Consider the following 12,072-nt stretch of genomic DNA (forward strand, 5'->3'; position numbering starts at 1 on the left):
TTACAGAAGCCTGGATAGAGGCGGCTGAGGAGGAGGTGCTGTGTGTGCCCACGTGCATCTGAGGGTCACCTCCAGAAACATCTGCTGCTGATGTTCCACAATAGGCATGATGGGGATGAAATGAGGGCCAGCCCTGGCACTGTTTTGCTTTCTATGGGGCCAATTTGCATTGTAGATGCCACAGGCTCTCTGGGGCTCTCAGAAACATGTGGCCTTTACAGTCCAATTTGGCTCTGTTGTGCTCAGTAAGGGATGAGAGTTGTACTTAGTTTAATGCCTCAACACGAGGCATATGATGTGCATAGACACCTGTAAGGGGCCGGGCTGCTGTGCCAGGGATATGGGGAAGACAGGCTGCACACAGCTAGGCAGACTTGGGGATGAGGGGTTGGCTCTCAGCATGGAAGGCATGCTAGTCCATGAGGGCTCACTTGGACACCCGTGGAAACACCTGACACTTGTTCTCCTTAGGAAATGTCCTTCAGAAAAGTGACACTGATGGTGTGATCTTCACTGCAAAGTGGGACAGAGACAAATTCCATTAGGAAAGCCAGTGAGAGAGAACTCGTCGTTTCAACGTGTAGGCTGCCCAACTCTTTCAAACTATGCAACCTACCCAGTCTGCAACACTGGATTCTTGGTGGTCAGAGAAATATACCTCGTTATTTCCTTAGCTGCAGAAGGGTCATTTCCCACGTCTTCTCTCCATCCTGAGAGTAAGTAAGGCTCTACCTAGCTCTGGTTCATGGTACAGCTCTAGGGCCCAGCACGTTACATGCACTAGGAACATACCCTGTTTGACACAGAAGAAGCACCAGCTCTCAGGGGTCCACTGATTCTCTTCATAGAGATACTTATTTCTAGTATTAAAACACACACACACACACACACACACACACATTCTGGGTACCTGGTGTTTTTCCTCGCATTGGGGATAGAACAAAGAAAAATACACAGTCCCTGTCCCCAAGGGGTTTACCTTCTATGAGATAGAGATGCATAAAAAAGAAAATGTATGCATATTCCACAAGAATCTCAGATGACAGAAAGAAGACATACTTAGAGTACTCTGGGGGCTAGAAGAAAGCTTCCTGAAAGAGATGCCATCTGAGCTCATTCCTGAGGGATGAGAAAGAATCGTCAAGGAGAAAACAGATAGAAAGGCTATGATAGGCAAAATTAACAACTGAGCAAAGACTCTGAGGTGCGAGAAAGGTGATAAGTAAGAAGAACTCTAGGCAGTTCTTTCCAGAGTGTGAAGTACCAACAGGGGTTGGGGGAGGGGGGATGGGACTTTGAGGTAAGGAGGGACCAGGTTATAGAAAGCTTTGTGTAACAAGCGTGCCTGGGTGGCTCAGTCAGTGAAGCATCTGACTCTTAGTTTCAGCTCAGGTCATGATCTCAGGGTCCTGAGAACGAGCCCCGCATTGGGTTCCTCTCTCATTGTGGAGTCTGCTTGTCCCTCTCCCTCTGTTCCTCCCCCCACTCATGCTCTCTGTCTCTAAAATAAATAAATAAAATCTTTTTAAAAAAAGCTTTGTGTGAAGAGAAACACTCAAAAGGAATAATAAAGTGTATTTTACATTAACCTACCTGCTGTCTGTATGGAGGGTTTTAGGATGGATGGCTGAGGTCAGTCAAGACGGGATAGGAGACAGGAGACCAGAGAGTAAGGGAAGAGCTAGTGAGGAATAGGACTCTATCACTGTTGATAGGGGGACAGAGCTAGAAAGACATAGCAGAGAGGAAATACAATTGGGATATCAAATTGGAAAAACTTGGTGAGAAATAAGAAGGTCTTGGGATTCTGGTCTGCATCAGATGGAACAAATTATGTGCATGGACACACACACACACACACAAACACACGGCTGGGTTCATCAGTCTAGCCGAAAAGGAGCTACTGACCACTGGCTCGGTGGCTTATCTTCATGTAGCTCCCACCTAATGGGAGGGGCAGTGTGCGGGGTCCCATCAGAGGAGCGGAAGGTCACGGGACCCAGGAATCCGGCCACAGGAGCATAGAGGAGGAGGCCGAGTGACGTCAGAGGTAGAACCCCACTTAGGAATGGTGGCTACTCTGCTGGTTCTGCTGGCCCTGAGGTTTCTTTTGTCTAAGTGAGCAGCCTCCTGTGGTGGAATGCAACTGGCGGGATCAATATTAAAATAAAAGGTGGGGAGGGCAAGAGAGGAAGAAAACAGAAGCTCAAGTCCATAGAGGTAGGGAAGATTGATCAATGGCCTCAGGAACAATCTATACTAATTATGGTGATAAAAAGCTGTCAGTCAATACTCTGGATATTAAATTTCGTGGATTGGAGACAACAGGTCTGTTTTCCTTCCCCCCACCATTTTATTTATTGAAACACTCAGATACAAATGAGCATTCAGTGCTAAGATTACATTATTGTTTCACCTGCTTTGAACTGCAAATGCTTTGATAACTGGATTGAAAAAGCTGTCAAATTTCCTTCTGTAGTTTCTATGCAGACGTCTTCCTTCAGCATCGGATGAAATTCCATTTTGTAAAATCTGACAGTGATACTCTTCATTAAATCACAGCTGATAGCTCACCTCCGGTATCTCCACGGGGCTCGGCGTCTGCACGCGTCTGTGAGGGGGCGGGGTGGGCGTGAACCCTCCAAGGGAAGAAAGGAGGAGATTCCCTCAGCACAGAGAATGAAGCTAACCCAAGGCAGCCACAGCCGCCCCCCTTTTGCGGGAGAATGTTGTGCTTCTATGAATGCAGCCATTCAAGTCAGTTGGTGCCCACATGCCCGGGCAACAGGAAATGAGGCAATGCAGTCATAAGAAGTTAGTGGAGATCCCTTGCCCCCCGCACTCCGTTCCGTACATTGGAGTTGAACGGTCACAGAAGCATGTGCTCCTGGGTGCAGCTCAAAGGAGGCTGGCGTCATACAAACTCAATCTCCTCTACTATTTGGGCCACCTCACCCCCTCATCCCTGACTCACTCCCTGCCTGCCCCTGACTGCAGCATTGTGAGTGTCGGCTAACCTACTTCCAAATCAATCCCCTCTCTGGGACAACGAGACCAAATGCATACTTTATCAATGATGCCCATCAATATTATAAAAAGGTACTAAATAAACTCTGTTTGGGTCCACCGATTGCTTCCAAGAGTGATGGAGATTAAGCCGTGGGTGTGGTTATCAACCAGGAGGCTTTCATTCGGAAAACTTCTTTTATTACATTAAATGTGTGCCAACACAGGCAGAGAAATGAAGAAACATCTGTCATAATATCCCAAGTGCTTTCTTCTTCTTTTTTTTTCTTTAATTTGGAGTCCTAGTCTCCCCAAGGCGGCCTCTTTTACCAGTTCAGTCCAGTGGCTTGGAAGCAGCAGCTCCAGTGGAGGGGAGTAGGACCCAGATTAGTTGGTGCAATGTGAGTGCACGGGGAAAAGAGGGAGGGGGGTGGCGAAGTAGGCACAGTGAGAGCTGGTGGTTATGATCTTATACTTCCAACTGCTTCAGCGTGGGAACCCAGACCAGTGCACCAAGTACCAGGGGTTTTTACTCAGACTCTTTATATGAGAAAGCAGCTGTCTCCACGAAGGGCAGCTCATTGATGTCTCAACCTGAGTTCCTCTCCTTGGAGTGGGTCTCCCGCAGTGACAGGGTTCAGTACATGGCAGGCATGGGGCTACTGGGAAAAATTTGTAGACATGGATTTAACAAGCCTTGCCCCTGATAATTTACCCCGAACAAGTCACTCCACCTCTTTGGCCCTTAATCCTGAACTTCAAAATTTAGGAACTGGGCTAGATCACTGTTTTGCAGTCTTCATGTTGTCAATCCATAGTGGGTCATGAAGGCAACTGGATGATTTTTAACTAGCAGGTATTTTTTTTAATGAAATGAATAGGAGAGAATAGAAAATAGCAGTTTATTGAGCATTATAAGAATAAGTTGTATGTCATGAAATTAAAAAAACATACCTGAAAGTCACTGGATTAGAAGAGCTCTAAGATTCCTTCCAAATGGAACAAAATATGATTTGATTATTCTGAATCTCAGCGGACCGCCAACAGCCAGCTTGCAGCCTAACAGCCGGCTCAGGAGAGAGTTCCATGCTCTGTTCTCTGGTCAGCAGAGCTCTTTCCCCTTTATCTTTCATTTACAATTTGATTTTACAATGTTGCTACAATTTCAGTTTCGATAACATGGAGTTAATTAAGACATGATCTCTAAAAGGCAGGTTGTTACAAGGAGATAAGCAGCAGCTTCTGCAGGCAGTAAACATCTGGTGCTCCTGACTAGCTTCTGGGGATTTGCTGCTTTTATAAAGAAGACAAAACTATCGTTCTGACTAAATATAAACATAAAGTTCATGTGAATAGTTAGCAGATCCTTCGGACATTGCTCTGGTTGTGATCAAAACAGTTGGGACTGTAGGAGAGCAGAGCTCCCTGTACACGTTGCACAGGTTGTTCACTGCACAAAGGAGTCTGGCCAAGGGGTACACGAAGGGCTAAAATTCAGATATGGCCCCAAGTTGGGGTTACATCTCCTGATCTAATCTGCACAAAGATGTTATAGGTTTAACAAGCCTTGCACTTGTGGGATATGTTAGCCCACTACAGCATGTTTTCTACTTCTTAAAAGGTACCATATAGGCTAGCTGTCACCTGTGGCTAGAACTGAAATAGAAGATTGAAAAGCCACAGCCACAGTAATAGCATTAGTCAGAAAAGCGCCATCTTCTGGGAACAACTGAGGTGTGTGGTCTGGAGCGCAAGTCTCAGTAATTCTAGCATCTGGGTAACAAGTGCAGCCCATGAAGAGAATTTCTAATCCTCTAGTTCATCATGCACAGAGGTGGTCCTCTTTAAAAGAAAGGAACAGACACTGGAAATTTCAGAATGGATGACCTAATGGAGGTGGTTGTGATGGCAAAGAATCTTTGCACCAAATAGTCTCCATAGGAGTCCTTAAAATAATGGACCACCTCTTTGCATTTAAGACATTATTTGATTTCTTATAAATGAGTCACAATTTGGGGGGGAAGAGATTAAATGCATAAATTAATGCATGTTCTTTCACCCACAATGTTACATTGTTTTGTCTTTGATTTGTAGGAAGCAGGCATTATTATCATTTTTAATTTTTGGTCAACTACCAGTATAACTCCTGATGTTTTCACAGTTACTAAATTTAAATCAGCCAACACCTCATAATTAAAGAGTATCCTAGCTGTTTTCACTTTCCAAATCATGACACATTTCTTTCTAATGGGCTCAATGGATATGCAAGATAACAAACAGAACATGATATTTGCCCCATCTTTCTTTGTATTAGTTGGACAAAGGGGGAACGGGTAGAGGGAAAAATTGGGGCTGTAGGCAAGTCTATGCAGCAGTGTAAAGCTTGACTCAACTGCACAAAGAGCACAGCAAACAAGCTCCCTTCTGTACAACAAGCAGCCTACCATCTGTCCATTAGGAGGAACTCAACTGATGTCAGCCTCATTTCCGTCTTGACCCTTGAAGGGGGATGGGCCTCTTCACAATTACCCAAGTAAAAATCGAAGACTAATTTTAAGGAGAAAAACCATATGTATTACCTATGAAGTCATTCTTCTCACATGTGTATTTGGAGGCCCTCTTCCCCCCAGGGCTAAGACCCATAGACATTCTCAAATAGAAAATCGTGCCCAGACTGGCCTGATCTGAAAGTGCATGCCAGTGTCATTCACTCACTTGCTATGTCAAGCCAATAGGAATTACAGCTAAAGCATAAAAGAAACGCATAGACTTGGTTTTAAGTACTTAAAGGGACAAAGGCATTTCCCTACAGGCTTCACTCATGAAGGAACAAGTGGCATTACTGACCATTTAGCATCCAAAGTCACTGTCATGCAGGAATGTGCTGGTCACCCGTGAACATGACAAGCACGTTCTCAGCAGCAGGGCTGACATGGAGTCGGCGGCCAAGAGAAGCTGAGTCAGGATCCTCTGACTCCAGACTCATTCAGACAGGTCACTCTACAAGAGATTTATGTCCAATCTCTGTGTCCCCAGCAGGAGGGAGCTGTTATCAATGACACAGCCAGCATGCACACACACACACACATACACACACACACAGCATGCGCATGCTCTCTCCGGAGGGTGGGGCCCCTTGCTGAACCTGAAGAAGGAACAGGTACATATGCTGTAAGCTGACCCTCTACAACCTAAATTGTACAAATTCCCCTTATGGGGAATTCCATTTATCATCTGGGGGGAGGCCTTGCAGATCTACCGGGAGATAAAACCCAAAAGTAAGAGCTGGAGATTTACACCATGTGAAATACATTTAGTGAGCCAACGCTGGTGACCCTTGGTCACCATCCCATGAAAGGCAGCTACCATCTGCTCAGTGCCCACTATGTGCCCGACATAGTAACATGCCTGAGGTCGCCTGACTCAAAAGAGGCAGGGCCTGATCTATAAGGACTCCAGTCTGTTCTCTATCCATTACTCTGGTGGGTCTCTGAACACTGGTGGCTAGTAGAGTGTTTCTCAGGAATAGGGAGACCAGCACTGAGAGAACCCAACTAGTGATGGAGACTGGAAAAACTAGCACATTCCAGCCCCTATGGAAACACCGGAGAATAGCCTGAGTCCGGGAGACCTTGCACTCCCAAGAACCTTCCATCTTCCTTCTGATGCCCCCTCCTCTGGACCTTCCACATAGAACTTTTTGGTACCCTATCGCTCTCCTGGCAAGCTGGCTTTTCACCAACTGCATGATGATTTATGGCTTGGTAAATGTCAACTCCCCTCCTGGTGGCCCTAGAACCAGGAGGTCAGGGAGATGAAGACTGAGGAGACAGTGAGGAAAGAGTTCAGAGCTTCTGCTGGCCGAGCAGAGCCTGATTGCTCCTTGATGGGTCAGTAATTAATTGCTCCACAGTGTTGGATCCGAGACTGCAGAATTGTGCCTTGTGAATAGACCCTGGAGGGCGGGGGAAGTTACATCGCTTGTAAGGTCATTAAGAGAATATTATAAGTAATACTCCATGACTCCCTCATTAAATACTAAGTGAGTCATTCAATCTTGGGGTTCTATTTCTATTCCCCTTTCTAAATGCAACTTTAATGATTTAAAATCCCTTCAACCCAATTACAGCCCTGTATTCTGATTAGGAACTCTCGCCCATTGTGAGCGGGAACCATTATCCAGCAGCCTATAGCAAAATTAGCACCTAGAGAGGTTGCACTAGGAAATAAATCTTTCCTTGACATTTCAAGACCGATTCCCGGCCAATTACAACACACTCTGTTACTCTGGTAATGTGTAACTGAGTTGCTCCTTGCAATCAAGGCTGCTGGTCAAAAAGAAAAAAAAAATCATTCGGGGGGAAAAAAAAAAGGAAAAAAAAAAGCCTAAAAGTTAAGACGGCAAGTGTCTGGCAGTGGTATTGAAGGAGGAGGAGGAGCAGGAAGTGAGATGGGCTCTGTCCCTCGGGCTAGACTGCTCTTTGTCACAGAGGAGCTATGGCAAATGAAGGGGGCGGACAAGACAATAGGGAGGGGCTAGGAAGTGACAAAACACCGCCTCCCACTGTCCAGGGAGCTGCTGCATTAGTTAGGATAGTAGTAAGCTCAACCATTTCAATGGCTGGCATAAAAGAAGAGTCTCTAGCTCAGGTTGAGTCCAGTGTGGGTGCTCCTGCTCACATGACAGGACTGGGGCCACACGGGCTCCTCTCAGAGCAGTCCTTAAGTGGCCTGAGCTGATGAGGTTTCCTTAGTTTCTTTTTTTTTTTTTTTTAAGATTTTATTTATTTATTTGACAGAGACACAGTGAGAGAGGGAACATGAGCAGGGGGAATGGGAGAGGGAGAAGCAGGCTTCCTGCGGAGCAGGGAGCCCGATGAGGGGCTTGATCCCAGGACCCTGGGATCATGACCTGAGCCGAAGGCAGACGCTTAACGACTGAGCCACCCAGGCACCCAGGTCTCCTCAGTTTCTAACGTGAATCCTCTACAATGGCCTTGCTTAGCAATAAAGTGCTGGCGGAAGGCCTGAAAGTGGCACATGAAACCGCAGTCGTGAGAGTCAGACCCCTGGCCATCCCCAGGCGCGAGGATGACAGGAGAGAGAGGCCCTTCTTTTTCAGACACAAGAGCACATGATCGAATGGGAACACCGGTTGAAGTGGACAGGGGGCCTCTGGGACAGGCGCGCCCTCTCTGGCTCTTGTCTTTTGGGTTCTTTACTCAAATGCCAATCAGAAGGAATGACCTTCAGTTCAGGGATTTCAAGTCTGTTTCTTTCTTTGCCTTCTGTGGTTGAGATATTGCCTACACCATCATGGCCATCCCGATCACCGTGGCCGCAGTGGTACCAAGCGTGACCAGTCCCACCAGAGCCGCAAGGAAGATGGTGGGGGATGTGTTCCCTTGCAAGGGGACCTCTTTGTGACCGTCTCCTGGTGGCTCGAGATGTTAGTGCTTTGCTTGACCATTCTGAAAAGGGACCCCAGGCTGGCTCTTCTTCCACCCCCCAGATCAGGTAGGGGATGGCAGAGGCAGGGAGAAGCAACCGTGAGAACAGCCGATGCAGAGTCCAGGGACTCCCAGGCCTGCCAGGCAGCTGCCTTTCCCATGCCCCATTAAAGCCAAATGGGAGGCACCCAGAGCATCCTGCTCTGAGGAACACAAGAGGGGAATGCTGCCCAGCCAGTGATTCTATTTCTGAGTTCTATCTCCTTCTCTAACGCTCCTCTGGCTCATGTTCTGAATGTCTCCATCTCTGCCTTCCCTCCCCCTGCTATTAATCTGATGGAGCTGTCATTACAAAGCCTCCCTAATTGCGCAAAGCTGATAGTTGTCTCCTTGTTGAGCCCGATTGTAACAAATGCCGTGAATAAACATCACAATTTCCCCTGACCCAGCGGTGTGCTGGAGAACAAAGTGAGCACGGCGCATGCACGTACACAGACGCAAACGCACACAGACACACTCGGTCTTCTTAAACATGTGGGGGCCGCCTCATCACTTTAACCTCCCTGACTTCTCTGTTCTCTCACTCTGGTAGTTTCCATGGGAACCACAAAAATAATAATAATCATCACAATAAAAGAGGAGGAAAGCCTGCTGCTCTTAAACTGAAAGGGGCCTCTATTTACCAACACAAGGAGTCCAGAGCCCTGAACGGATTGATAAATTCTAACCAAATAATTCAGCCCTTCCTAACCCAGCCCCATCCCTCAGATATGGGGCACCCTAAACTACTTTGGGGGCCTTCCTAAAGAGAGGGACTAAGATCTTTAAGGGCTGAGACACTCATGGGGAGAAATGACAGAGAGAGACACCGGAGTAGGGGGCATAAGTCCTGCCCCACCTAGAACACCTGGTGCCCCCTACTGGGTATCAGAAGATCTGTCCTCGTAACACAGGCCTCCTGAGCCCACGGAGAGCATGGTGGACCAGGAGGAGCACACGGTAATCAGAGATCAGGCCTACCAACTTACTCCTCCATCTTTCTACCCAGCCAGCCAGCCGACCAATACTTTCTTGATAATCTACCATAATCCAGGAGTCGTGCTAGTTACGGGTATAACACAACTGTGAAATGTTCATTATCACAGCCCTCATGGGGCATACCATTCTACTGAGGATACAGACAAGTATAGGAGCAATTTATAGTGTGACCAGTGCCTAGTGCAATGCCTGGTACAAGACCAGCATTTGATACATATTTGTTAATTGAAAGAAGCTGCTATGATGGGTGAAGCTCAGGGTACAACGCAACTTCTAAAAAGAGAGGTGTGTGTGTGTGTTAAGAAGGGGTCTCTGGAGTAGCTGATAACTAAGATGCAGCATGAAGACTAGTAGGAGACAGCTTCGGCTCTGGTGGGACTGGTCACGATTCACAGTTTTCTGAAATGTGTTTTGGCAGAAGGAAGGAGAAGAATGCTTGATCCAATATCTGTGGGATGGCCAGAGAGATAGATGGAAGAATAAATTGGTAAGCCAGTCTCTGGTTTCCAAATCTTGTGTTCTTTCTAGTGCACTGTGCTCTCTGGAAGAGCAACACGTGGGCTCAGTAAGCATGTGCTACTACAGCAGACCTCTGATCAGTATCCCAGGCAGAAGGACCAGCGTGCACAAAGGTCCAGAGGCAAGACAGAGCAAAGAAGGAAGCTGGTATCAGTTCCGTGTTGCCAGAGAACAGAATGTGGGTTGTAGGAAATACGCTAGAAGGGATAGCATGGGTAAGGACATGAGAGTGGAAGGGAGAGGCAAGAAGACATCACATGGTGAAAGAATTAAGGCCCTGAAAGCCAAGTTAAGGAGGTGGGACTTCATTCTGAACATAAGAAGAAAACCAATGTAAAGTTCTAAACAGGGGAAGGATAGAAGAGAATCAGACCTCCATTCCCAAGGTTCTCTCTGACTGTACATGGGGAATAAATTGTATCTGGCCCAGCCTGAGGTGGGGAAGGTCAGTTAGGGGCTGGCTACAGTAATCCCAGTGAGAGTTCAAGGCAGAATGAATTAGCCAAGTGGTGTTGGGAACAGAGAGAAGTAGCCAACTTCAAACTAGCTTTGAGAAGCAGTGACAGAAGAGTTGGGATGATCCCAAGGCTTCTGACTTCATCTTCTAGAGGGGATAACTTCATGAAAAGTGAGATGGGGAGAAAGGTAATGCACTCAGTTTGGACCTGCTGAGTCTGAGGTGTCTGTGGGTCTCTACATGGAGATGTCCAGAGGACACTGATTGAGGGTCAGGGGAGAGAACAGACTGAAACTATTGATTAGGGAGTTATCAGCATATAGATGGTACTGAAGCCCAGGAGAAAGGATGGACTCAGCAATTAACCTCATGGAGACACCAACATTTCCATACTGTCACAGGGAGTATGGCCACAAAGAACACAGTTTCAGTGGAATGGTGGGAGCAGAGGTTAGGTACAGTGAGGACTGAAGATGAGCTGAAGAATTAGAGATGTCAAGTGTAAACAATGCTTATTAGGAAGAGACAAAACAGAAGCTGGACACGGGATCAAGAAAAAAGGTTTTATTTTAAGTACAAAATAGATTTGATCACGTTTAAATGCTGAAGAGAAACAATGAGATGAAAGGTACAGGAAAGACAAGGAGAGTTATAAAACAAGGGAGCCAAGAAGATGGGGTAAACAAGGCCACAGCATCACTGGAAGATGGAGCTTCAGGTGGGAGGGGAGCAACTTCATTTGTAAGAGGACAGAAGATGGAAAGGAAGGAGGACTCACAGTTTCAATGGCAAGAGGTTATGAAAGTTCTTACGTGATGGCATATGTGTACTTTTTTCTCATTCACTGATTTGCTCATTCATCAATTTTTCAACAAATATTTATTAGGCACCTACGGAAGTATATACTCACTGAGGATGCAGCGCACACATTCTGACCTCTTGAAACTTACAGAGAATGCTAAAGTTAAACAACTAATAAAACAGGTGGCATGCGTTACAATTGGTAGGATTAGGAAATTATGAGAAGATGTAGGTATTAGGAGAAACCTCTCTAACAAAAAATGATGTTTAAGCTGAGTCTTAAAATAAATTCAGCAAAGGAAGAAAGGCCAAGTTAGGGGCAATGTAATCTCCGGGAAGAGGAGAGAAAAGCAGGATTAGAAGGGCTAAGCATTATGGAGAAGACCGAAGATGGTCACTGTGGAGAATGGGAGACGGAATTGCCAGGTTTTTCGTGCAATTGGGGTGAGGTTAGAGATCAAGCATTTATGGAGACATCACCACTATAAAGAGCCTTATGGTTTTTCTCCAGCAGCACCCAGTGTAAGCTCTAATGACCTAACTTTTTCTTGAGTTGTATTTTGCCAGGATAGTGTGACACAAAGGTGGTGGGATAATGACATGGAGGATAACAGTGACAGCAGATGAAGCCATGGATGGCTACATCAAGGCTAGATGGGGAAGGAAGTGAAGAAAGGATGAATCTAGAGGTTGAGAGAAAAATGATGTGTTCAAAGAGCATTAGGTTTCAATGAGGTCAAAGAAGAGAAATAACCGAACAAGCAAGCTGAGATAGGCCAGGAGGTTGTGGTCAAGGTACAG

General features: G+C 46.3%; 1 protein-coding gene across 3 annotated transcripts in view; it reads right to left on the reverse strand.

Annotated features, from left to right (window-relative positions):
• Positions 1-12,072, reverse strand: part of NTM (neurotrimin) — a 409,148-nt gene that overhangs the window by 222,449 nt on the left and 174,627 nt on the right. The window lies entirely within an intron of this gene.

This window comes from Mirounga angustirostris, unplaced genomic scaffold (genome assembly GCF_029215605.1).
Source record: "Mirounga angustirostris isolate CCGP_5_RB_7025 unplaced genomic scaffold, mMirAng1.0.hap1 SCAF_13, whole genome shotgun sequence".
Taxonomy (NCBI): domain Eukaryota; kingdom Metazoa; phylum Chordata; class Mammalia; order Carnivora; family Phocidae; genus Mirounga; species Mirounga angustirostris.